The sequence below is a fragment of the Neofelis nebulosa genome, chromosome 2 (genome assembly GCF_028018385.1).
Source record: "Neofelis nebulosa isolate mNeoNeb1 chromosome 2, mNeoNeb1.pri, whole genome shotgun sequence".
NCBI lineage: Eukaryota > Metazoa > Chordata > Mammalia > Carnivora > Felidae > Neofelis > Neofelis nebulosa.
In genome coordinates, this window is record NC_080783.1 from 220,924,812 (window position 1) to 220,948,380 (window position 23,569).

A 23,569-nucleotide genomic window follows, 5' to 3' on the forward strand; every position below is an offset into this window, starting at 1 on the left:
GTCCCCGGTGTCCCCTCAGGAGGAGTGACCAGCAGCTGTCCAGCCCGGGACGCCTGCACCAGGCTGCAGTTCCGGCCAGAACAAAACACCACGGACCAGTCCACCTGACACACGCACCCGCCGTCTCCCAGTCCTGGAGGCTGGAGGTCCAAGGCGAAGGCGTCGGCAGGGCTGGGCCCTCCTGACGCCTCTGTCCCTGGTGTCTGGATGACCATTCTCTCCCCGTGTCCTCACGAGGTCGGTCCTCTGTGTGTGTCTGTGTCCCCATCTCCTCTGCTTATAGGGACATCAGTCACATCACAGCAGGGCCACCCTGCGGTCTCATGTTACCCTAACTACCTCTCTAAAGACCCCGCCTCCAAATGCAGTCACATTCAGGGGCCCTGGGGCACTAGGGCTCCCACAGATGAACCTGGGGGCAGGGGTCACAGTTCGGCCCAGAGCACGGGGCCTGCTGAAGAGGTGAGCTCTGTCCCCCAAGATGGGTGAAGGGCCCAGCCAGGTCTCCAGAATCCCCACAGCCACCGAGGGTCCGCTGGGCCTTCTCAGCCTGTGGAATAAAGCGATCTCACTGTTTGGGGGGACCCGGGGAAGAGCTGGGGACCGAACGGGCCACTTTTTGCCGGTCACCCTCGTACTGCGTAACCTTTAAGACGCCAGCTGTCCCCCCCACATTGAGTATTTGCATCTCTTGGCCAGCATGGTTGCTTGGAGGAAATGAACACTCACGCACCAACGCACGCAGGCCCGGCCTAGTTCAGAGGCAGCTCGAAGTGTCCTTAAAGACCTGCCCGGTTCCAGGAGGGCGCCCGCAGCCCTGCCCTCCGTGGGGAGCGTTGCTGAGAAACAGGGACCAGGAAGGAAGACATTCGCCGAGCACACGGGGCCCAGATCGGATCCTCCCGACGCCCCACGAGAAGGAAGCTCCCCGCATGCGCACCGGGGCGGGGGCCGGGGGGGGGGGGGGGGAGGGATTACGCCTCACGCTGCTGAAGCCTCGTTAAACGCTATTTGGCATAAAGTACGGCTTGTGTTTGGAAAGGTGTTGATTGAAGCCGGATCTTTCTGGGCATCTCGTTTATACCAAACAGGGATGGCCTGGAGGACGGCTCACAGGACAGGCAACCCCAGCGCCCCCACGGCTCCCTCACTCGCCCTGCTGACCCCCTGCTCCTGATTCTGCCCCAACAAGCTGAGAATGAGGGGGCTGACTTCTTAATGTCCCTCGGCTCTGCTCAGACCCGGGACCCCGTGGGAAGACTCGTGACCGATGGCACCAGAGGAGAATCCCAGGCGGGAAGGACATCCCAGGCGCAGGCCTGCGTGGCTCACACGCCGTGGGTCCTCTCGAGGGTCCTCACTGTGTCCACTCCAGACCGGCCCAGGAACCACACAGCTGGGTCGGGTGGCTGCTGAGAAGGAAGTGGCATTTATTTGACCCCTACTGTGTACTTCCTAGCACTGAGCTAGCCTTGTTGTTGCAATGATTCCAGGGGGCAAGTGGTGTTTCTTTCCTCCCTGCCTTGGGTGTCCTGCTTAAAAGGCACAACCTGCCCACAGCCACCCAGCCAGGGAGGGCAGAGCCGGGGTGGCCCCGAGGGTCTGCCTCCACATGTTCCCTAGCACAGGGGAGGAGAGAGTTCCTGCAGGAACCCACATGTAAGGCTCCACTCACGGACAACCTACCAGAGACTCTGTCACCAGGCGGGGCTGCAGGGAATCGTGCTGTGCGGTCACCGGGGCCAGCCTTGGAGAATCAGAGGTCCTCCCTTAAGGCTTGGTCAAGGAAAGCAGGGTTCGCGGCTTTACAATTGTAGGTATAAAATTTAATCACGTTCCTTGACGTTTTTAGCTGAATACTTTGGTTAACTAAACATGTTGTGGCTCAATGATCTCTAATAATACGTCCCATCTGGTGCCTACAATTTAGAGCAAAACCCAAAGAAATGAAAATGCCCCCACATATATCCGTGTGTCCCCATGTGTCCCTGTGTGGGTGGTCGGGGCTCGTCCAGCCCGGGTCCTTCAGAGGCTGGTGTCACCGCCCCCCGGGGCTTTGCTGGGTCACGGGGCAGGTGGGCCCCAGGGCACCGTGTGCACGGAGGCCCCTCCTGGCAGGAGAAGGGGACCATCCCACCTCGTTTAACTTCCATGGGATTTCTCACCAGCTCACGTCTGCATCCTCTCTCCCCTGGAGTCCCATCTCTTCTCGTGTTAGAGCAGAAAAAGAGAACTAAGTGACAGCGGGCCGCGTGGACATCTCTAAAATGAGTTCCTTCCATGATGCGCTTCTGTGTCGGCCCGCTCGTCAGTCCTTCCGCACCGCCCCTCGGCCACGGACCCGCCCATCGGCAGACTTGTGGCCTTCTTGCTCTCCCACAGTGCGGCTGTGACACGCTGGCCACCCGGGACTCGCGAGCCACTGCCGCCTGCCCCTCACGGTGGGTCCCTGGGTTCCTTCTCAGCCACCACTCGGCCGGGATCAGGCAGAAGGTGGCCTGCGGGCCCTGCTCGGCTATTTCACCTGAATGTCCTGCACTCCCCGTGGGGGGAAGAGCAATCCTTCCCTTGCCCTCCTGACCAGGGCACCACTCTTGGGGGTTCCACACACATCCTCCTCATCAGACGTGCCCATTCATTGCAGTGTTTCGGCCAACGGCGGTCCTGAGACCAGCGCTCAGTGGCAGTGCCGTGTCCGGCCCCGTCCCCCACCATCGTCTGCAGGTGCAGTCTTGGGGACACGGGCCCTGTCCCCATGCAGGGCTGCTGATAGACCGGGGCCTCTCTCCTGAGCAGGGATGTCCGCACGTGGGCGGCCCTCTGCATCCCTGTGCCCATACCACGCTGTTACTGCGGTCTCGTTTAATCAGCGAATTCGAAACAGCCAAATCATTCTGGAGGAACCCAGAGCGAGTTCTTACTCCGCAGATAAGTGAGTCTGCAGGGGCAGGCAGCGTGGTATGAGCTGAATCTTCCACAGAGAAATGGGCGGGACTTTGACTAGGCTTGCGTGAAACCTCCAGATCCCTCTGCAGAGGTGGACGTCCCGGCCGAGCTGGGTTTTCCGATCAACGAATGTGGAGTCCCCCTCAATGTCCTCGTGTTTTCCTTAATTTTCCCGAAAGGCTTGTTGTTTTCTGTGATGAGGTTTGCACACCTTTCACCAGATCCATTTCTCTGCATTTGCTATTTCTGATGCTATCATGGCAATTTCAACGTTTTAATTTTCTGTTTGTTGCTTAGATAGAGAGAACTATCTACTAAAATTGGACTTTCTACTGACATGATCATATCACCTGCAAATTATGACACACAGTGTATCTTGTTTTCCAATAGTTCGAGTCTTATTTCTACTGTTAACTGTTACAATTTTTACTACTTTTTCTTGCTTTATTGCACTGGTTAGAATCTCTAGTCCAGGGTTTAATAGAACTTGTAGTGACAGGCCTTCTTGTTGTGATCACGATCTCCAAGACCTTTCAGCGATTCACCGTCATGTACGACACCTGCTCTCAGTTTTCGTGTATCTGTCATAATGAGGAATCTACTCTCTGTTCCTAGTTTGTTAGAATTTTTTTCAAAAAATCACGAGTGGAAATTAAGTTTTATCAAATGCTGTGGCTGAATCTATTGAGATTACCGTAGGACTTTCCACTCTGTTCCATTTATGTACTTGATTACATTGATTCATTTTAAGACTCTTACCCCAACCTTTCATTCTGAGAATAAACCTAATGTAGTCAGGTTCTAATATTTTTATGTATCAATCACCTGGAGTTTATTAGTGCATCTGTTTAGGGTCTTTGCCTCTAAGCTCAGAAGTGGTGGATGGATTGACCTGTGTGGAATGTCCTGTGGTGCCCATGTCAGGTTTTGATATCAAGATTAGGCTGGCTTCAGAAACAAGTTGAGGAGAGTGGCCTTTTTGCTAGTGTCTGAAAGGGTTTGTGGAAGGTTGGCACAATTTCTTAACTGTTGATAGAATTGAACAGGGAAGTTAATCTGGACCTCAAGTTTTCTTTATGAGAAGAATGTTGATTCCAGAGCCGATTTCTTTAACAGTTGTGCAATCATTTAGATTTTTCTGTTAACTCTTGTAACGGTTTTAACTTTTGTTTTTCAAGGAATATATCCATTGTATTCACACTTCCTAATTGATTAGCATAGTCTTTTTTTTTTTTTTTTTTTTTTTGCCTTCCGGATCTTGTAATTTCTCCCTTGTTTCTCCCAGACATCGGCTATTTGCTATAAATCACCCCTCTATGATTTTCTTCTTTTTAATTTCTTTAGAGTTTTTTTTTTAATTTTTTAAAATATTTATTTATTTTTGAGAGAGAGAGAGACAGAGTGTGAGTGGGGGAGGAGCAGAGAGAGAGGGAGACACAGAATCCGAAGCAGGCTCCAGGCTGTGAGCCATCAGCACAGAGCCCGATGCAGGGCTTGAACCCACGGACTGCGATATCATGACCTGAGCTGAAGTCGGATGCTCAACCGACTGAGCCACCCAGGCGCCCCTCTTTAGAGTTTTTTTAAATGATATCTTAAAATGACTTATGTAATGGATTTTTCTTTTTCTTCTTTTCTTTTTTAATGCATTTAACAATGTAGATGTACCTTCAAGGAGGATTTCTGCTTCATGCCACGCATTTTGATGGATTTTTGTGATCATTACATTTTAAATATTTTTATTTCCAAAGTGATTGTTTTCTTCACTTACATGTTATTTTAAAATATCTTTCTTAATTATCATATTTGCAAGATTTTTATTGTTGGTACCTGTTTTCGTACTCAGTTTCAAGTGATTTCTATCCTCTGAAATCTTTTGAAACTTGATTTATGGTCCTGTATAAATTTAATTTTTAATTGTTCTGCATGCAAACTCTAATACGCGTAAAACTGTATCGTGTGGATATGCATGTATCTTCATGCTGAATTGACCACCTTATCAGCATAAAATGCCCACCTTTCTCTCTGGTGTTGCCTTTGGCCTTGAAGTATATTTGCCTTAAGTTCACTTATATGAAGATCTCCATATTCATCTGATATCAACTTGCTAATTTTCGTCTTTTCTAGCCCATCTTTTTTCAACTTTTTATTTCAACCTGTCTGTGTCCTTATGTTTAGATTGTAGCTCATATAAACAATATATGTTGGATTTTGTTTGCGTAGGTTTTATAAACAGAACGTATTTGGATTTTGCTTTTACTGAGCATGCCAATCTTTGTCTTTTCATTAGAGCCTTTACTTTGTTTGCATTTCATAGAATTGATGATGTCATTGGACTTAAACGTACCTTCCTATTTACTTTCTATTTGGCCTGGATATTCTTTTACTTCTCCTTTCTTGCTTCTTTTGGGGTGATTCAGGTTTTTTTATTACTCCATTCCTCCATTTTCTCATCAGTTATGTGTGTATATATATATATATATATATATGTATGTATTTAGTGATGATTCTAAACATTACAGCATTCATCTTTGACTCACTAAAATGTAAAGGTACTTGCTACTGTTTTACAAGCACAAAGCAAAGATTTTAATTGTTTTGAATGTTTTTATTTATTTTTGAGACAGAGAGAAAGACAGAGCATGAGCAGGGGAGGGGCAGAGAGAGAGGGAGACACAGAATCGGAAGCAGGCTCCAGGCTGTGAGCCATCAGCACAGAGCCCGATGCAGGGCTCGAACTCACGGACCGCGAGATCGTGACCTGAGCTGCAGCTGGACGCGTCACCGACTGAGCCACCCAGGCACCCCAGATAATGCAAAGATTTTAATTCCATTTTACTCCCTACGACTTGTATATGTTTTACTCCCTACAACTTGTATATGTTTGAGTATATCTCAAAAATACTTTTAAGTATGTATATTTAATACAAATTTACTATAATTTATGTTATAAATCATATAAATATAATTTAACATAAATATATAGTACATATTTAATATAAATTTAAGTATGTTTTAAATATCCTTAAAGGTATATCTCTTAAAATACACTTTTACCATATGTAGAATTCCAGATAGACAATTATGCTATTTGAGAGTGTTAAGACATTATTTCCTTGTCTCCCAGCTTCCTTCGTTGGCTAAGTTTAGGGCTAGTTCGGGCTCCCTGGAAAGTAAGGGGTCTCATTTTCTGGTCGTTTTTAAGGTTTCTCTTGTTCTTTGGTTTTTACCAGTTTACTAAGATGCCCCAGGAAAGACAGACATAGAGAAGACAGAGAGACACAGAGGCGGAAATCAGCAACATTTGTCCAAGGAACGTGGATGGGAGAAAGTCCTGCCACATGACTCCTACCGCCATATTTCGCAGCCCTTCCCACATTTGTAACCCAACTTTCGTAGACCTGCTCGGGTTTGTAGGGCTTCCAGAATCTGTAGTTAGACGTATTTTGCCAATTTCAGAAGAATTTCAGCCATTATGTATGCAGGTATTGTTTCTTTCTCCTTGGATCCAATCAGAAGTCTGTAGAATTTTTTATTTATCCCTCGTAAGCCTCTGTTGTCACATGGCTGTGACTCTCCTTGTGTGTTCTCACTCTGAGGACACAGACCACCCCCACCAATCCACCATGATGTCACCACAGTGAGTCTGTCACTACACGTGGACAGACTCGATTTCCAAATAAAACAAGGTCACATTCTGAGGTTCTGGGTGGACATGAATTCTGGGGGGGGGGGGGGGGGGGGGCGCTGTTCGCCCCAAGACAGGAGCCAGCTGCTCTGACCCAGCCTCCAGCCCCACTGCCCGGGCCGACACTCCCCACCTGCACCTGCGGAACTCGGGGCAGTGCCCTGACTTTTGCCCTGACTTTTCCCAGAGCAGGGACGTCCTAACTGTGGGCACAAGGGGAAGGGGGCTTCCAGGCTCTCAGGCGGCGGGGTCACTGGCCTGGGGTGCCTGGCAGGGACATGGAACCAGGGCGCCCCTTTCCACAGGGCCCCGGGGCTCCTGGCTGGCCAGGCAGAGGTGAATAGGGTACCGGAAGCCAGGCCCCTGCATGGACAGAGCTCCTGGAAAGCCCCATGCAGCGCCGTGAGGGACTCTCCTGCGTCCACCGGCACCCACCCCATTGGGGACAGAGCCGGGGTCACATCCACTTCCCTGCAAAGACGGCCTTGTTGCTGTTTATGAAATATGCATCGCACAGATGTTGCCCCAGGCCAACCTGAGCAGGTCTGGTGAGAGCCCAGGAAAACCCTGTGGAGAGATTCGAGGGCCCATACGGCGCAGATGATCGCTCTCCGCTCCAAGTCCCGAATGCCCACCAATTAACTAACTACACACGGCCAACTGGTAGTCACACAGCTGGCAAGGAGGGCTTCTCGGAAGCACCCACTACTGTAACTGCTGAGGATGATTTCCTTTGCAACCACCTGCTCGTGGCCGGGCAGGGCAGAGGCCCCGTGCCTGCGCCATCGCCCGGTGACCCTGAAGGGCAAGCAGGTGCCCCCAGGGCAGCCCACCCGCAAACACACACGCCTGTCCCGGAGGAGACTGGCTGGCACCGGGGACACGTGCGCTGGTGGAACGGGGCCCGCGGCCCAAACGGGGACCCCAACCCGCCTCTCACCTTCACTGCACACCTGTCTCCAGCCGGTTCCAGCCCCAGGTTTTCACGCTTGGCCTCCCTGCAGCTTGGATGTCTCCTGCCAAAGCCAACCCTGGGGGTCTCAGCAGAAATGCTGATTCACCGGGGGCATCCCCACACCCAGAGGTCAAAGGCGCCCCCCGACCCGCCTCTCGGCCACTGCCCTGCTGGTTTCCCTCAGCACGTTCACTCGAGAGGCTCGTCCCGTCCCATTCCCTGGCCAGCCCTCAGCCCCCTGCACCAGGCTGGGAGAGTGGGGGCACAGGTGGGGGCCTTGGGGCTGTCCTCACCCACACCTGGGCCCCCCATTGCCCTGGGCTCTGCCGGAAGCCTTCCTGCAGCCCCTCTCGGACACGCCAGGGCCCACGCAGGGCTGGCGTCCGGGTGTGAGACCCCAGGGACCCAGGCTCAGGCTGCATGTGGGGCTTCGGTGTCGCCGGCTTGAACCTCTTCCATGCTGACTTTGAGCTCCTACCGAATTAGTGCGGGATGTGGGGGCCTGTCCCTGGGAGCTGCGACCGTGATCCTGGGAGTCTCTGCCCCTGCCCCCTGGCGTCCTGGCCCTGCCTGACCTCTCCCTGCCTCCAAGGCTAAATTTCACCAAGCTCGAGTCTCCTGAGCTGGCACACAGTGGGGCCTCCACAGACCAGGAACAGAGGAGGAAAGGGACACAGGAGACGCCCAGTGGGCAGGCGAGGTGCCCCGGGGAAGGTGGGCTGAACAGTCAGGCCCGCGTGGGGCACCGGGGGCACGTGGGGAGCGTGGGCCCGGGTGGACAGCCTCGGGGGCCCAGCGCGAACCGGGAAGGCACTGGGGCCTCGGCGGGCACGGCTTACCGTTCGGTCTCCATAAAGTCCCTGAAGCGGCCACTGGCCTTGACCTTGATCCCTGATTGGGGTCGGGTTGGGAACCACGTGGAATTAATGAGGCAGCTGCGGGCACCGCTCCCCAAGCCGGTTCACAGCGGCCTCGGGAGAAGGGGCCGGCGGACCCGGGGGCAACTTCAAATAAAAGAGGTTTTCGGCCCTGTTATGTTTCTCTAATATTTGAATTTTACCTAAGATTACTTTTCCCCCCTCTATTTAATATATTGTTTTAAATAAAAATTCCTAGTAAATCTTGAGAGAAATATGTCATCGTAGTGCAATATATAACAGTTCATAAAATATTCTAGCCAAACAGCCAAAATTGTAGGGCGTTCGGACCAGAAGTAGTTAACTCCAGGAACGGCATTTTATTAGCTACTAAAATTAAGAAAGGGCAGTGCTGTTTCACGGCCAGATAATTAAGTACCGTTTTCTCTTTTTTAATTCTATAAAATTAAACTTCCTGTTTTAAAGGTCTGGAGGGGCCTTGGGCAAAGGGTCCGCGGATGAGCCCTGAGGGCAAAGCCGGGCAAACAACAAAGGCCTTCTGTGCCCAAGACCTTAAAACGCAGGGCTTGGAAAAAAACATGCCGCAGTCAGCAAAAAATTGCAGATCATAAATCAGAGATCCGTTTTTTCACATGATTTTAACTAATCCATTAAATCGTGGTGCCCAGGGCTCTATCAGAAACAGAAGCTGCGGCCGCCCGGCACCTCCAACTCCTGGTGTTATTCAAACACCTAGAGCAGTGACCCACGTCGATTAAAGACTGTCCCCAGGTGGCCAGGGCCCCGCGCCCTCTCCCGCCACCCCTGGTCCCCAGGGCCAGGCGAGGACGGACCGAGGTTGGCCTGGTGGCAGCTCCCACCCCCTCCCCCATCAACCACCCTAACCCCCAGGGCGAGGGAACCCTCGGGAATGGGTGCCCAAGGCTGCATCCTCCGCCAGGCCCTCCCCGCCCCAACTCCACGCTCCCGCTGAGGCCGAGGAAACAAATCGCCTTCAACGGGTCAGGCCCGGGCACTGGAGGGAAGCCGACCCCCTCAGCGGGTGGGCCAGCGGTGTGCCCAGCTGGGGGAGACCTGCTTTCAGAGAGGAGCAGAACAGCTTCGTCTGAAAGCATCACGACGGCGGGCCCCGTGGGTGTCGCCGGGCCGCCCGTCGAGGCTGCAACGCACCCGAGCGCACTGTTTTCTCTCGTCCGATTTCATTCCACTCCGTTCGGGGTCCTCTCTCTCGTACGTGCACACAAAGTCTTAATGAATGCCTTTTGCAAACACTTCTAACGACACAGCCAGAGGACAGCTTTGTGGCCACAGACAAAGCGAACGGGCTGCCACTGGCGTTTTCTCTTCCGTACGCGGGGCTGGCCCTGCCGCCGGGGGTGCCCACGGCCAGCCCGACCAGATGGGGGGAGGAGACCGAGTACTAGGGACGGGGAAGAGAGGGCGGGGTTATCACCCTGCCCTATAAGCGGCTTCAGCGCTCCAGGCACAGGATGGGATCCCCCCCAACCTCTGCGCACTTCTGGGGGTGGTTCCTAGGATGACCCACCTCCTACACACGGGACAGAAGGCCAAGGTGTCCTCTGCACCCCCACCTGAAGCAAGGCCGGGTACAGGGCTGAGGGTCTGAAACTCAATGTGAAGTCTGAGGGTGCCTGGGAGGGGGGCTCTTGGGGACGGAGGCCGGACACTCAAGGCATTTCCTGCACGGACACTGCAGAAGCTCCGGCCAGAGCTCAGAGACGCACGGAGGCTGAGGTCACACCCGGGCAGCCCGGGCAGCCCCTGAGCTCCCCACCCTCAGGCAGCCCCTGTGCCCCCCTGTCCCCTGGGCCAGCCCTGACCTCCACCTCCAGGAACGACAGGCTCACTGCCTGCCTGTACGTTTACAGAGATGCATGAGCACACGTTCATAACAAAATACTAGCTAAGTCTTAAGGGAAACATTGAGAAGTCTTTTACGTGGGGGGTGGGGGCACCTGGGTGGCTCAGTCGGTCCAGCGTATGGCTTCGGCTCAGGTCATGAGCTCACAGTTCGTGGGTTCGAGCCCCATATCAGGCTCTGCGCTGACGGCTCAGAGCCTGGAACCTGCTTTGGATTCTGTGTCTCCCCCTCCCTCCTCCTCCTCCCTCGCTCATACTCTGTCTTTCTCTCTCTCTCTCTCAAAATAAATAAAAAATAAACATTAAAAAAAAAGATTTTAGTCAGACCATATTAGTTATCAGCTGTCAGACATCTGTCAGTTACACCTCTTCCCAAAAATTTCCACCGAGATCAACCTTGGCTCCTCTGTCCCCGCACAGAGCACTCGGTGACACGGGCCAGACCAGTCTGTGCCCAGAGGGGTCCCTGGAGAAAGCCAAGTGCGGCCCACTCACCGACACACACACACACACACACACACACACACACACACTCAGTTTTGTCTCTGAGTGCCACCCCACGCTCCCAGCCCCCTGCCGCCTGGGGGGAGGACAGCCAGGCCGCCCGCACGCCCACGCCCCGACCCGACCCTCGGTGCTGCTGTCCGGGCGGGGGCAGGGGGAGCAGCCTGGGTCCACCCTGCTCCAGGGGCTGGTGGAGGACCAGCCACCCTCGGGGGGCTCCCGAAAGGAAAGAGGAGTGAGTGGAAACCCACCGTCTCTGTGACGATGGCAGCAAGAAAGGCGCAGAGCAGGGGTGAGCTGGAGCCCCGGGGTTCCGCGGGGGCCCTGGGCCTTGCAGGAGTGACCCTTGTGCCGAAGGATCGGGGTGAATGTGCGAACAGACAAGCCCGGCCGAGGACCCCGGCGGTCCCTGCACTGGCTGGAGGTGCTGCACGGCGCCTGCCATGGGGGGCCGAGGGCCATGGTGTGTGGGGGCCGTTGCCACACCCACGATGCCCCTCTGGTTTTACCCCACAGCTCAGCGTCCCCCCCGGGAGCCCCGGTGGGGCCCAGCCGGTGCCCATGGCGGATCCGGTCCCAAACCCTAGCGAGGGAGGCCACTCCGGCACGCAGGCCAGTGCCCTCCAGCACTTTAATTGCCAACAGCCAGCAGACGCGGCCACATCTGCGGGTCGTTTCAAAGACAATAAATCAGGAACTTTCCAGACGGGCTCCCTGCCAAGGTGGAGAGAGAGGGGCCTAGGACAACAGGAGCCACAGCAGCCACACGTCCAAGGTGGCCTGGGAGCTGGTAGTGCTGGGACGAGGAGAGAAACGCGTTACGTTTGTCTCCGACGAGAATTTGGGGTCGGCTCGGGGCGGGAGGTTGATGGCGAAGGAATGTGCCGTCGGTGAGGGGAATGTCTACATTGAGGGCTGCTGGGTTCGGAGGGTCCTCTGGTGGCGGACACAGCTCAGAAGGGACCTGATCCAGAGGGCAGAGGTGGGAAGGCCCGCAGGGGTCAGCTTGGGGGAAACTGAGGCCAACCGGGAGCAGACATGAATATCCCTGGGCAGCCCCAGGGCTAGGACTCAGGCCAGGCTCTGCCCCAGGCAGGTGGGCACACGCCCCCACCCGGGGAGCATGAACAAGGCACTCCCAGGCGTCAGACCCCGACACCCGAAGCCACCCGGCATGACCTCCAGGTCCCAGATCCCAGCCATGTGGCTGGCGTACATCCTTGGCAATGGGGACAAGACTGGACAACCTTCTGTCAGCCTCCAGGGCCTCAGGAGGGGCCTCCAGGGCCTCCAGGGCCACACGCCCTGTGGGGCCCAGTTGCTGGCAGTGACATCGACACAGGAGCACCAGATTTTCTTTCTGTCTCGGCCTTAAAATCCTAAAGCCCCAAAGGGCCTGCTTTAAAGGAGCCCGCCTGGAATCCTCATCACCATCACAAACTAGTTTTTTAACCCCCCAAGAACTCTGTGAAGGAAGACCACTGGCCGAGCCCATTTTCCAGATGGGGAAAATGAGGCCAAGAATGTAAGCAACTTGCCAAAGTTCACAGAAGTCAGTCCGTGGCAGGACTGGCATGAAACCCTGGGCCTGTTGCTCGGAACAGGGACACGGGACGCAAATCAGAAGAGCAACCAGGAAGGGAAAACAAAGAAAAGTGTAAACCCAGGAGTGAGACTTTACCCCCCCCCCCCCGCCACCCCCATCATTCGGGGGGGAAAGGCAGCTCGCATACAAAGGCCTGGGAATCAAATGGCGTCAGACCTCACAGCACCTGGAGGCTAGGGGAGAGGGGGGCCTCCCGTCTGACTCTGCAGGCAGGTGACTCCCGGTCTAGGGTGCCGCGTGTAGGCAAACCCACGATCGGGGACGGCGCTGGGAGAACACAGACAATTTCGAAGATCAGAAGGCTTCAACGTTTACGTCCCACGCACCCTTTCTCAGAAAGCTACTTGAGGATGTGCCCGAGGAAACCAAAGGCATAAGCCACGCAAAAAACGTAAATTATAATAAATGAAACGGGACATTCAGGACGCAAGGAATCCAAAATGCAAGAGAAGCCGAGGACCCCCAAGGGAACGGTGACACCAAGTCCCAGGACAGCCGCTGTGCTGGTGGCGGAGAGCGGGGGTGAACTCGCGCGCTGGTGAATCGGGACCAAGCGTCCTGATCTGTGCCTGTCTCCCGGCGCAGTTACGGAGAGGGCTCCCTTTGGCTCCCGAATGGGTCCTGAGTAGGATAACACCTACTGAGCGACCAAAACGTTGTGCAGAGGAAAAGGAGGGATCCGATAGGACAGCCCCAAGGAAAGTGAGTAAGTGAAACAAAGAGGGAAACAGGCACATTTGGCCATTTTGAGAGAATTGTCAGTGACGGCGGCACAGGCACGGACGGACGTGAAAACCTAAGGTGGGCGCTGATGCGGGCGAAACAAGGGGGCTCCAGAGAGGAAATGACGTCCCCGTCCTTCGTGCGGTTCAGCTGCGAACATCATCTGTACGCTCGTGAGGACGTGAACCCCCAGACGGATGTGATGATTGACATCGACCGGTGTGTGTCGGGAGGCTGAGATCGTCCCCCTCCCGCAGGGCGAGGCCGATAGAGAAGCTCTAAAACTGAAAAGCTGTGCGCGTGACGTAAACATCAACAGGGCAGATTCTGGAAGGGGCAGAAATGGCTGCTTCTGGGGAGTCGATGACGAGCGGGGGCGTCACGTGTTGTCCTTGTTAGGCTTCTACTACACGCACGTGTGCGTTGGACGAAATACTGGCACGTGTAGCTCTGAAGCACCACGAGCCGTCCCCGCCGGCCTGGGATCGCATCCTCAGAAGCGCAGAGGCGCCTCACAGGCCCCCGGGACAAGTCCAGGAGGCGGGAACCAGGCCAGGTCGCTGGGAGGCCAGACGCAGGGTCTGAACGCTCCCCCCGTCCCCCGTCCCCACCCCCGCCCACGGCTGGCCTCCCCGGAACCCTGAGGAGGTGAGGGTGCCTCTCCCGGCCCCCCATCCGCCGCGGTGAGCGGGGCCAGGGGCACATCTCAGACTTCAGGCCTGTACCCCCTGCCCTGCACCCTTCTCCTCCTGCTCCAGCCTCACCCCCTGCAACAGGGCCTCTGTCGGTCCTGAGCCGGTGCCGGTGTTGATTCGAGCTCCGCGGTAAAACTCGGGGAGAGAGAGGGGATGGTGATGGGTTCCTGGGACACCAGAGGCCGGGCCAGCCCGGGGATCGGAGCCAGGCCCCACCCCCCCACCAAGCCCGGAAGCCCACCAACGGGCCTGTGTGATTCTCCACGTCCAAGGGCAGCCCGGGCTTCTGTGGGAATGGGTAGGAACGTGTGTCACTGCCCAATCTGCAGGGTCGGGAACAGGTTGTCGTCCCCTCACCAGTAGCCTGGGGACGGGAACCTTTGCCAAGCGTTCCCTCCGGTCCCGGGCTGGGGCTCCCAGACAGGGACGAGTGTCAGACCTCCACATGACCGCAGGCCCGCATTGGCCTCACTCCGGGCGCGGCCTGCGGTGAGGCCAGTTGTGCGCACCAAGGGTGGGCTCAGAGCTGAGCCTTCGGTCCCGGGCTCCGGCCCTTGGAGCCCCGACCCCCAGCTCCAAGGGTCTCCGGTCCCCCTCTCGGGCTCGGCAGGGACTTCTCGCCCTCCTTAGCAGGGAGCTCTTGCCGGAGAGCCTCGGCCTCCTGCTGACACGGGCGCACGTGTGTGCGTGCACGGGCGCGCGTGCTTGTGCCTGTATGCGTGTGTGCGTTCCGTACACCCAAAGGTGCTAAGCAAGGAGTCGGGACGCAAGGCGGAGGCAGAGAGACGGTCACACGGGGAACGGGTTCGTTCGTCTCCGTCGGATCAGACGTCATCAGCAGCACACAGAAGCCCACGAGAGCCGGGGGCCTGGGCCCTCCTGCGTCCCCGAGGGACCCCGGGAGGGTCTCCGCCCTGGCCTCCCATCTCTCCCCGGGGGCCGCGGTCCTCCCGCTGCCTCTGGAAGCTGGCATCCGGCAAAGCGGGCGCTCTCTTCGTTACACACTTTTCACGGCAGCCGGAATCCCCGCTTCTTAATCCAAACACGACAGGGACACTCAAGCGGAGGAGATGCCCCGTCCTGAGGCCACTGTGGGCGTGACCGGCACAGGCCAGGAGGACAGCGAGGTCACTCGCCCAGAAACTCACGCCGTGGGTCTTGGCCGCGAGACCTGAGAATCTCCCCCGAGGCCCCTTCTGCCTGGCGCCACCCCGGCCTCCGCGAGCCCGGCTCTCCCAGGACGGGTGGGCTTGGATGGGACCCACACTACGGCCCGGCCCTGGGGGAAGGGCCGCCCTGAGTCTGCCTTCCTCTCCCCACCCGCTCGCGGCAGCCGGCATTCCAGCACTGCTGGCGGGGGCCTGGTGTTGAAAGACGGCGCAAATGATAAATTAAATGAGAAGGAAATGGCTGAGGGCCCCGTTCATAACCCGGAGTCGAGGGCGCCAGGCCCATGAATCTCCCAGGCAAGTGCGGCAAAACTCATAAAGGTCTGATTCACACCGCGGGCCGCCCCTCAGACCCTCCCACTCGGGATTTGCCCCCTCCCCCCCAGCTGGGGGAGGGCAGCTGAGGGAAGGGGGCTGGGGGATGAAGGCTGGGGGACAGAGGCTGGGGGATAAAGGCTGGGGGACAGAGGCTGGGGGCCAGTGGCTGGGGGACAGAGGCAGGGGGCCAGTGGCTGGGGGACAAGGCTGAGGGATAGAGGCTGGGGGACAGAGGCTGGGGGCCAGTAGCTGGGGGACACAGTCTGGGGGACAGAGGCAGGGGAACAAGGCTGGGGGACAGAGGCTGGGGGTCAGGGGCTGGGGGACAGAGGCAGGGGGACAAGACTGGGGGACAGAGGCTGGGGGACAGGGGCTGGGGGACAAGGTTGGGGGACAGAGGCTGGGGGACAGAGGCTGAGGGACAGAGGCTGGGGGACAGAGGCTGAGGGACAGAGGCTAGGGGATAAAGGCTGGAGGACAGAGGCTGGGGGGACCGTGGACCTGCCCTGGCCTATTGCTCCCAACAGGAGGTGCACGGTCACCCCCCAAGACTTCCATCTCTCCCCTGGCCTCTCTGGAATCCCGGCCCAGGTGTTCAGAGAATGGCTAATTGTAAAAGCACGAGGCCAGGCAGCCCCCCGCCCCCAAGTGGCACATTCCCGGGGTAATGGATTCAGGCACGAGGAGATGCCAGCACGGAGCCCTGGGGGCCGGAAGCGGAGGGGCCCCGTCCCCCTCCCACACACGCTCCGGGCCACTTAATCTTCCTCCCGGGTCTTGCTCAGATTCAGAGACCGTGGCTGCGCCCCTGCCGACCCCCAACACAAATGCGCACAGGCCGCCGGGGACAAGAACCTCGGGCCGGAAAACAGCGCGTGGGCAGAGCCCCCACGGATGTGACTGCCCACCGGTCCGTTCTGAGTGGGTTTGGCTGACCTCGCTCAGGGGTCCCCTCCTTGCCATGCCCAGGTGACAGCTGGAGCCCAGGGGGGTGGGGGGTGGGGGGTGGGGGGTGGGGAGTTGGGGCGGGCACCCCGGCCCCAGTCCAGGGCCGCGGATGTCTCGGTTCCTGGGGCGGAGACCCACCTGCCGTCCCAGCCCATTGGCCGGCTCGCCCCCTCCTCTCCATCACTTCAGTCTCCAGAACTGTGGGGAAGGCCCTCGGCCCGGCCGGCTCCTCCGGGAGGCATAGGCGCTCCCTCCAGACGGACGGGGGAGGCTCAGGCTCCTCCAGGCCCCGCGTGCTCCCATGCCGGTCCTCCGTGAGCACCTGACTGGGCACCCCAGCTCGGCAGGGGCCGGGGGCCGGCAGCCGCCACACGGTCGGCATCAAACAGAAGGGCCCAGAATCTGCAGCCTCGATGGTCCTTGGTTCTCTGGGCCCACTTGTACGCGTGCGCTCATGTCCTGCCTTCCCGATGGCCTCAGAGACTGGAGGGAGGGGAGGCAGGGGCCCTCGTCAGTGAGCACCTCACAGTGTCCCCCCTAACCCCACGGACGTGTCTGTGACGGGAAGCAGGCTGGCACAGAGGAGGTGAGGTGACCAGGGCCTTCAATAGCCCCTTGGGGTTTGCAGCGGCACAATGGCAATCGGGGTGGTGGGTGGGTGGCAGCGGGAGACCCCCCCCCACATCAGCTGGGGGCCCAGCGGGAAGTCGGCGGCTCACTGTGGGGTAAGTCGAGGAAGGCTAACCCGGGGGTCACATATAAGACGCGGGCTCGGCTGGGGGAGGTGGGGGGCAGGTAGCAGCAGCCTGGAGGTGAGGACGGTGAGGGGAGGGGCACAGCACCCACCAGCGTCCAGCACGAGCCGCTGAGGCCTCCGGTGACTTCCGCCGCCCAAAGCCAACTAGGGGTGGGGGCGGGAGAGTCCACGGTCAGGCTCCTGGGCGTCCCCGGCCTGCCTACCACTGCAGACGAGCCGGGGGGGTGTGGGGCCGAGATGCCCACCCCATCCATCTTGCCAAGGCCCATTCTCACCCTACAAAGGTGGGCGGCCATAAAGACGGGTGTGTTCAGTCTTGACCCCGCGGCTGGAAAATGCAGCCTGACCTTGGAGGTGGGACGCATCACCCTGTGGGGGTCGGGACCCCCCAACCCGACCACAGGGCACGGCCGTGAGTCACAAAGCGGCAAAGGCATCTAATCAGACTGAGAGCACGCCTGCCCCCCAAGCTGGGGACTGGTAACACCCTGACTGTGGGGGCATTTCCCCCAGGGCAGGGCCCAAGCACCCCCAAATATCTGTAGGGCTGGAGCCCACCCATCGGGTCATGCCCAGCGGCCCTGACGGGGCCCCACTCCGCTCGGAGCAGCACCTGGCTGCTGGGGTCGTCCCGGGGCCACTGTGACCCAGCACCGGGGCCGGGCTTGAACAATAGGAGCCCCGACTCTCCTGGTTCTGGAGGCTGGAGTCTGAGACCCAGGAGCGGGCGAGCCTGGTTCCTTCTGAGGCTCCAGAACAATCATCCCAGCCTCCCGCAGCCGCTGGCTGTTGGCTGGCGATCCTTGGTGCCCCATTGGCTATAGATGTACCTCCCCAGCTCCCATCTCTGCTTCGTCTTTTTTTTTAAATTTTTTAAATGTATTTAAAATTTGTTTTGAATGTTTATTATTTTTGAGAGAGACAGAGACAGAGCACGAGCAGGGGAGGGGCAGAGAGAGAAAGGGAGACACGGAATCCGAAGCGGGCTCCAGGCTCCGAGCTGTCAGCACACAGCCCGACGTGGGGCTCAAACCCATGGAACGTGAGATCGTGACCTGAGCCGAAGTCGGACGCTCACCCGACTGAGCCCCCCAGGCTCCCCCCTCTGCTTCGTCTTTACACGGCTTCTCCCCGTGTGCATCAGTGTCCTAACCTCTTTCACGACATCATGTGGGATTGGGAACCACCCTGGTGACCTCATTTTTATTTGTTCCTCTATAACGAACCCATGTTGAACAAGGCCACATTCCGAGGCACTAGGGGCTACAACCCCAAGGTACGAATTTTCGGGGGACACAATTCAGCCCATAACAGATGCCACGGCCCCCAGGGCCCCGTAGGGCCTGCCCGCCACAAAGGGCACGCACACCGGGACGCCGGCCTCCCGGGACGCGACGCCAGGCCAAGCCCCCCTTCGAAAGGGGACAAGGACCGCGGCTCCACGGCCCTCCTGGAACCGCTCGGCCCGCTTCCTCCCGTTTGGGCCAGTGGCGGATCAGCTGCTCCAGGCGATAATGGCCAAAGTCATCTGGACTTTCCATTTCCCCGACAACACTGGAAACAGGCCGGCGAGGCGGCGTTGGGTTACAATCGCAGGTTCTGACTTCAAGAGCAGCCATAAAACAGAGCCCGTACGCATGTTTTCCGCTTGTTCTGCGACATTAGCAACTCATCTGATACTCACTCTAAGGTTGCAGTTTCCTGACAGCCGATGACAGGGCGGGGCCGTGCCGCCTGCGAGCCCGCGTCTGACGAGGGTGCGCGCGCGGCTCCGGCCCCCGGATCGCAGACACAGATGTGTTGCCAGCACACCCACGAGCTTCGTTATCGCCCGTGCTGGGTTTATCCCTCTTTTCCACCTGAAAATCTTCCAGCATAAAAGATGAAGACAGGGCTCTCCGGGTGCTCGCCACGGCTTAACCTCGCCGCAGAGGGTCACGTGCAGAAGAGACCCCACCGCACACGGGGGCCCGTGAGGGGGGACCCGGCTCGCGCTGATGCGCCCATCACTTCTCCCGGGCGCCAGACCACAGCCCCTTGAGGGGGGTCAGCGGGGATCAGAGGCCCTGCAGCCCGGGGGGAGGGGGTGGCGCCCGTGGCTGCCAAGCCGACGCGTGTCTCCGTGGAGGTAAAGAGTGTCTGAGAGCGGAGAGGCGGACGGGAGAAGAGAACCGACTTCCCCAGCGCCTCCTGTGCCCCGGGCCCTCCGCTGGCCTCGGCGTTCGTCCGGTTTTCCCTCCGACACCGCGGCTGCTGCGAGCGAGCGAGGCTCTCCCAGCCGAGAGGCCGCGGGGCAGGTGCGACCCCAGGTGTCCCGCCCCCAAGCACACCTGCGGGCGCCCCTGGGCACGGGCGGCCCTGGAGAGGCTGTGCCGCACCGGAGCCTGGGGGCTCGGTCCGGGCACCCAGAGGGGCGGCAGTGGGGGCCGGCGGGCGTACAGGTGGAGCGCCTGTTCCTGGGGGGGCGAGAATATTCCGCGTGATGCCGGGAGGGTGGGTGTGTGACATTTGTCCAGACCCACAGTCTGCAGCACTGTGAGTGACCCTTGTAAACAGCCACTTCGGCAGTCACAAAGCAGCGGACTGCCCATCCGTGGTAGGAAGCCCATAACGCAGGGGGTGTCCGACCACGTCTGGACCTGCCCTCCTCTGCCCTCCTCCTCCAGGACCCCCGCCACGGCGCGCGTGCACACACACACACACACACACACACACACACTCACACGAGTCTCCCTCACCCACGGAGCCGTCCTGGCCCTGCCATGGCCCCACCTTTGCTGAGAGACAGCACCAAGTCCCCCACGGCCCCCACCAGGTCCCTACTGCCCACCAGGTCCCCCCAGCGCCCACCAGGTCCCCACACGCTGCCCCTCGAGGCACCAGCCACTGCCTCCCGACCATCCCCAGGGTACACCATGCACCTGGGGTCCTTCTGGTCCCGACTGGGACACTGTCCCCTGTTACTCTGGCAGATGCCACCTCACACCCAGGTCCCCTCACCAGCCCGCCACCCATTCTGTTACCTGCTGCTCCCTGTGTCCCCAGTCTCTGTCCTATGTCCCCCAAACCTTGTCCTGTGTCCCCAGTTCCTGTCCTATGATCCCAACCCCTGTCCTGTGTCCCCCAGTCCCTATCCTGTGTCCCCAATCCTGTCCTATGTCCCCCAGACCCTGTCCTGTGTCCCCAATCTCTGTCCTATGTCCCCCAGTCTCTGTCCTGTGTCCCCCAGCCCCTCTTCTGTGTCCCCAGTTCTGGTCCTGTGTCCCCAGTTCCTGTTCTGTGATCTCAATCCCTGTCCTGTGTCCCCAATCTCTATTTTGTGTCCCCATTCCCTGTCCTGTGTCCCCTAGCCCCTCTTCTGTGTCCCCAGTTCTGCTCCTGTGTCCCCAATTCCTGTTCTATGTCCCCCAGCCCCTGTCCTGTGTCCCCTATCCCTGTCTGGTCCTATGCCCCTAGTCCCTGTCCTATGATGATGCCCCATACCGCATGGCCATGGTAGGCAGAGTGAAGTCTAGGCCTTTCCTCAAGACCAGCAGGGACACCCACAGAGGGCAGACTTAGGAAGTCAAGGGGGAGACGACCAGGAGAGAGATCTCAGAAGAAACCAAGCCTGCCATCACTCTGACCTTGGACACCTGGCCTCCAGAACCTTCAGTCTCGTTTCCCAGTGGGACGGTCTTGAATTTTGGTTCAGAAAACATGGCGCACCCAGCTTTCAGAAGGACGCGCCGGGAGCAGGGAGGGAGGCGTGGGCAGAGGCCAGGCCTTCGGGCGGCAAAGCCCGGGACGGGCGAGAGGATGCACAGACCCTACTGAGTGTGCCTCCGGGAAGACCGGGTGCCCGGAGCCGTGGAACCAGTGGGCACGTCGAAACCACCCTTGGAAGGAAGCTGCCACGTCTGGGATGGAGGTCAGTGACCTGCCGCCGACCCCTGACCCCGTGGGGTCGAGAGCTGTATAAAATCGGTTTGAATGCTTTTAATCCAGCGCTCACCACTGATCCTAGGGATTCCCAGGAGCCCCCACTGCCCACGTGGGCCATCGTGCGCATTCGTGCCGACCCGCCTGGCCGGAGAGGGGTTTTACTCGACACTGAGGGGTTACTTGACTAATCTGTTCCTCTTTTAACTTATTTGATGAGCATTCATTTTTGAATACGCTTGTTCCCATAAGCAGGTCTGATGGCCAAGTCCTGGAGATGGTGTGGTCAGAAAGAAAGTCCCTGCCCTCACGGAGCTTCAAGTCTGGAGACAAAGACAGCCACCCCACGAGAAATCGCAAGTGTATGAGAGTCAAGAACGCAAACCTGAGACTTGCCAGCCCGCACCAGCCCAGTGGCTCCTAGATGACAACTTTCCAGAATAAAGTGACGTGAACTCCCCTCCTTCACAAAAACCCCTACCTGCCCACCCCGCCCGCTCCCCTCGCCTTGGGGAGCCCAGCCTCAGGGGGACCCTGACCTTTCCAAACCCCCATGACCTGCACCCCTGGGCACCTCTGCCTGGACTTTTGCTTACTACTCTGACCCCAGCCCCGTAGCCCCTCTCTGTGAGGTCTTGTCTGGCCCCAAATCAGCGTCAGCCGTCCGTCCCTAGACGGCTCTGCACCTCCCACAGGTCGGGCCACGTGCAGCCTGCTTGCCCCCGTGTCCACACCCCTGGCGCAGGTCTGGTCCCGGACAGGTACCTGATCAGCATCCGTGGAGGGAGGACAGGGACAGGTGTGGCTGCCCCGGCCTACCCCACCGGCCCGTCTCTGCTTCTAGCGAAGGAGCCCCTGAAGCTGAGCCAAAAGGCCTTAGCGTGACCCATCTCCCGCCCCACACCTGCACGAGAGACAAAGGCCTGTCCTGGGTCTGCAAAGAAGCTACGAGCCCGCGCGAGGGAGCGACGCCCCTCCCCGGCCCGGCACGGGAGCCGCCCGTGGGCTCCTGGACTCCGCGAAGCCAGGCCACACTCTGCAGCCAGCACCCAGCCCCACGTGCTCTTTGGGACACACATCTGCGAGCCGCATGTGGACAGAGACAGGGCAGAAACAGGGCCGTGGGAGGGAAGACCGCGGTAACGGGGCAGCAAAGACCCTCCCCGCCCCTGGACGCGTTCACAAGACGATCCTTATTGGGTATCATAAAAATATCATGCCTGCTCTCTGGGGATTTATAACGTAATAAAACGTAAACAAACAGCTTTTTACATCAAAGTAGCATAAATAACAGACACGCTAGCTTCTGGAGCAAAGTTAATAAATCGGAGGTTTTTCAGTGGAAAACCGTTCTGGCACTGACCCTTCCCAACCTCCTGGCTGAGACTGGGGAGCGGCGGCCGCGGTTGGGGGGTGCAGCCCCGGGATCCATCTACGCAAGCAGCCGCTCACGGTGTGGCCATCAGGGCCCCCAGGGACCGCCCTGCCCCCACCCGATCCCGGTGTCGAGTTGGGGCCCAGCCTCTTAGCTGCCCCCCGCTCTGCGGCAGGCTGGGGTTCCCGGGAGGAACATCCAGACTCAGAGCCAGACTGTAAACCCTTCTGGCCGTCCGCCTACTCCCTGCCTTCATCTTTCTGCCTTTTGAACTGGAGACTTGCCCTGTGTTTTTCCTAAACTGTAACCAGAGGCCTTCGCGGCCCTGGCTCCCTTCATCAACCATCCGAAACCCGACCCGCGTGGGCCGATCTCCTTAGGGCCTCCGAGCTGCTCATTAGTGCCCCGGAGAACCTCCAGGCGGCTGCTGGGTCCCTGTGTGCGCACACGGGGCCGTCCACGTGCCGACACGGGTGTGCACGTGCTCCTGCACTCACGTGTGGTCAAGGATGGGCCTACAGAACCCACTGCTTTCCTTGTCCAACTACCGTTGCTTCCGGATAAAGGGGCCCCCTCACCTCCAAGGAGGGCGGGTGCTGGCCTGGCGGGTCACAGGGTCTTCTGGGTCTGAGCCCTCACTCCCTGCCGGGGCCCGCTCTGCATCTTGGGGTTGTCACTGACGGCAGCGAAGGGCGTGAGCAGACTTAGCCAAGAATAACACAGGGTGCACAGTTACGTTTGAATTTCAGATAAGCAACGAATAACTTTTTAGCCCAGGACAAAATATTGCACAGGACGTATTGTTATAGACTGAATTGTTTCCCCCCAAAAAGGTATCTCGGAGCCTTAGCCCCCAGGACCTCAGAGTGCGACTGTATTTGGACACAGCGTCTTTACCGGGGTCATCAAGTTCCAGTGAGGGCATTAGCACGGGTTCTGATCCAGCGTGCGTGACTGACGTCCCCACAGACAGGCACAGGGGGATGACCGCCTGAGGACACGGGGACAGGACGGCTGTCCACACACCAGGGAGAGAGGCTCACACCCGGGCCTCGGACCCTCCAGCCTCCAGGACTAGAAGAGGGTCGCCCTGTGTATAGGGTCTGTTCTGACAGCCCCAGGAAACTAATTTGCATGGTTATGCTACACGGTTACCTGTCGGGGATTTGAATTCACATTTCACATGTCACCGGCAGGCACACACT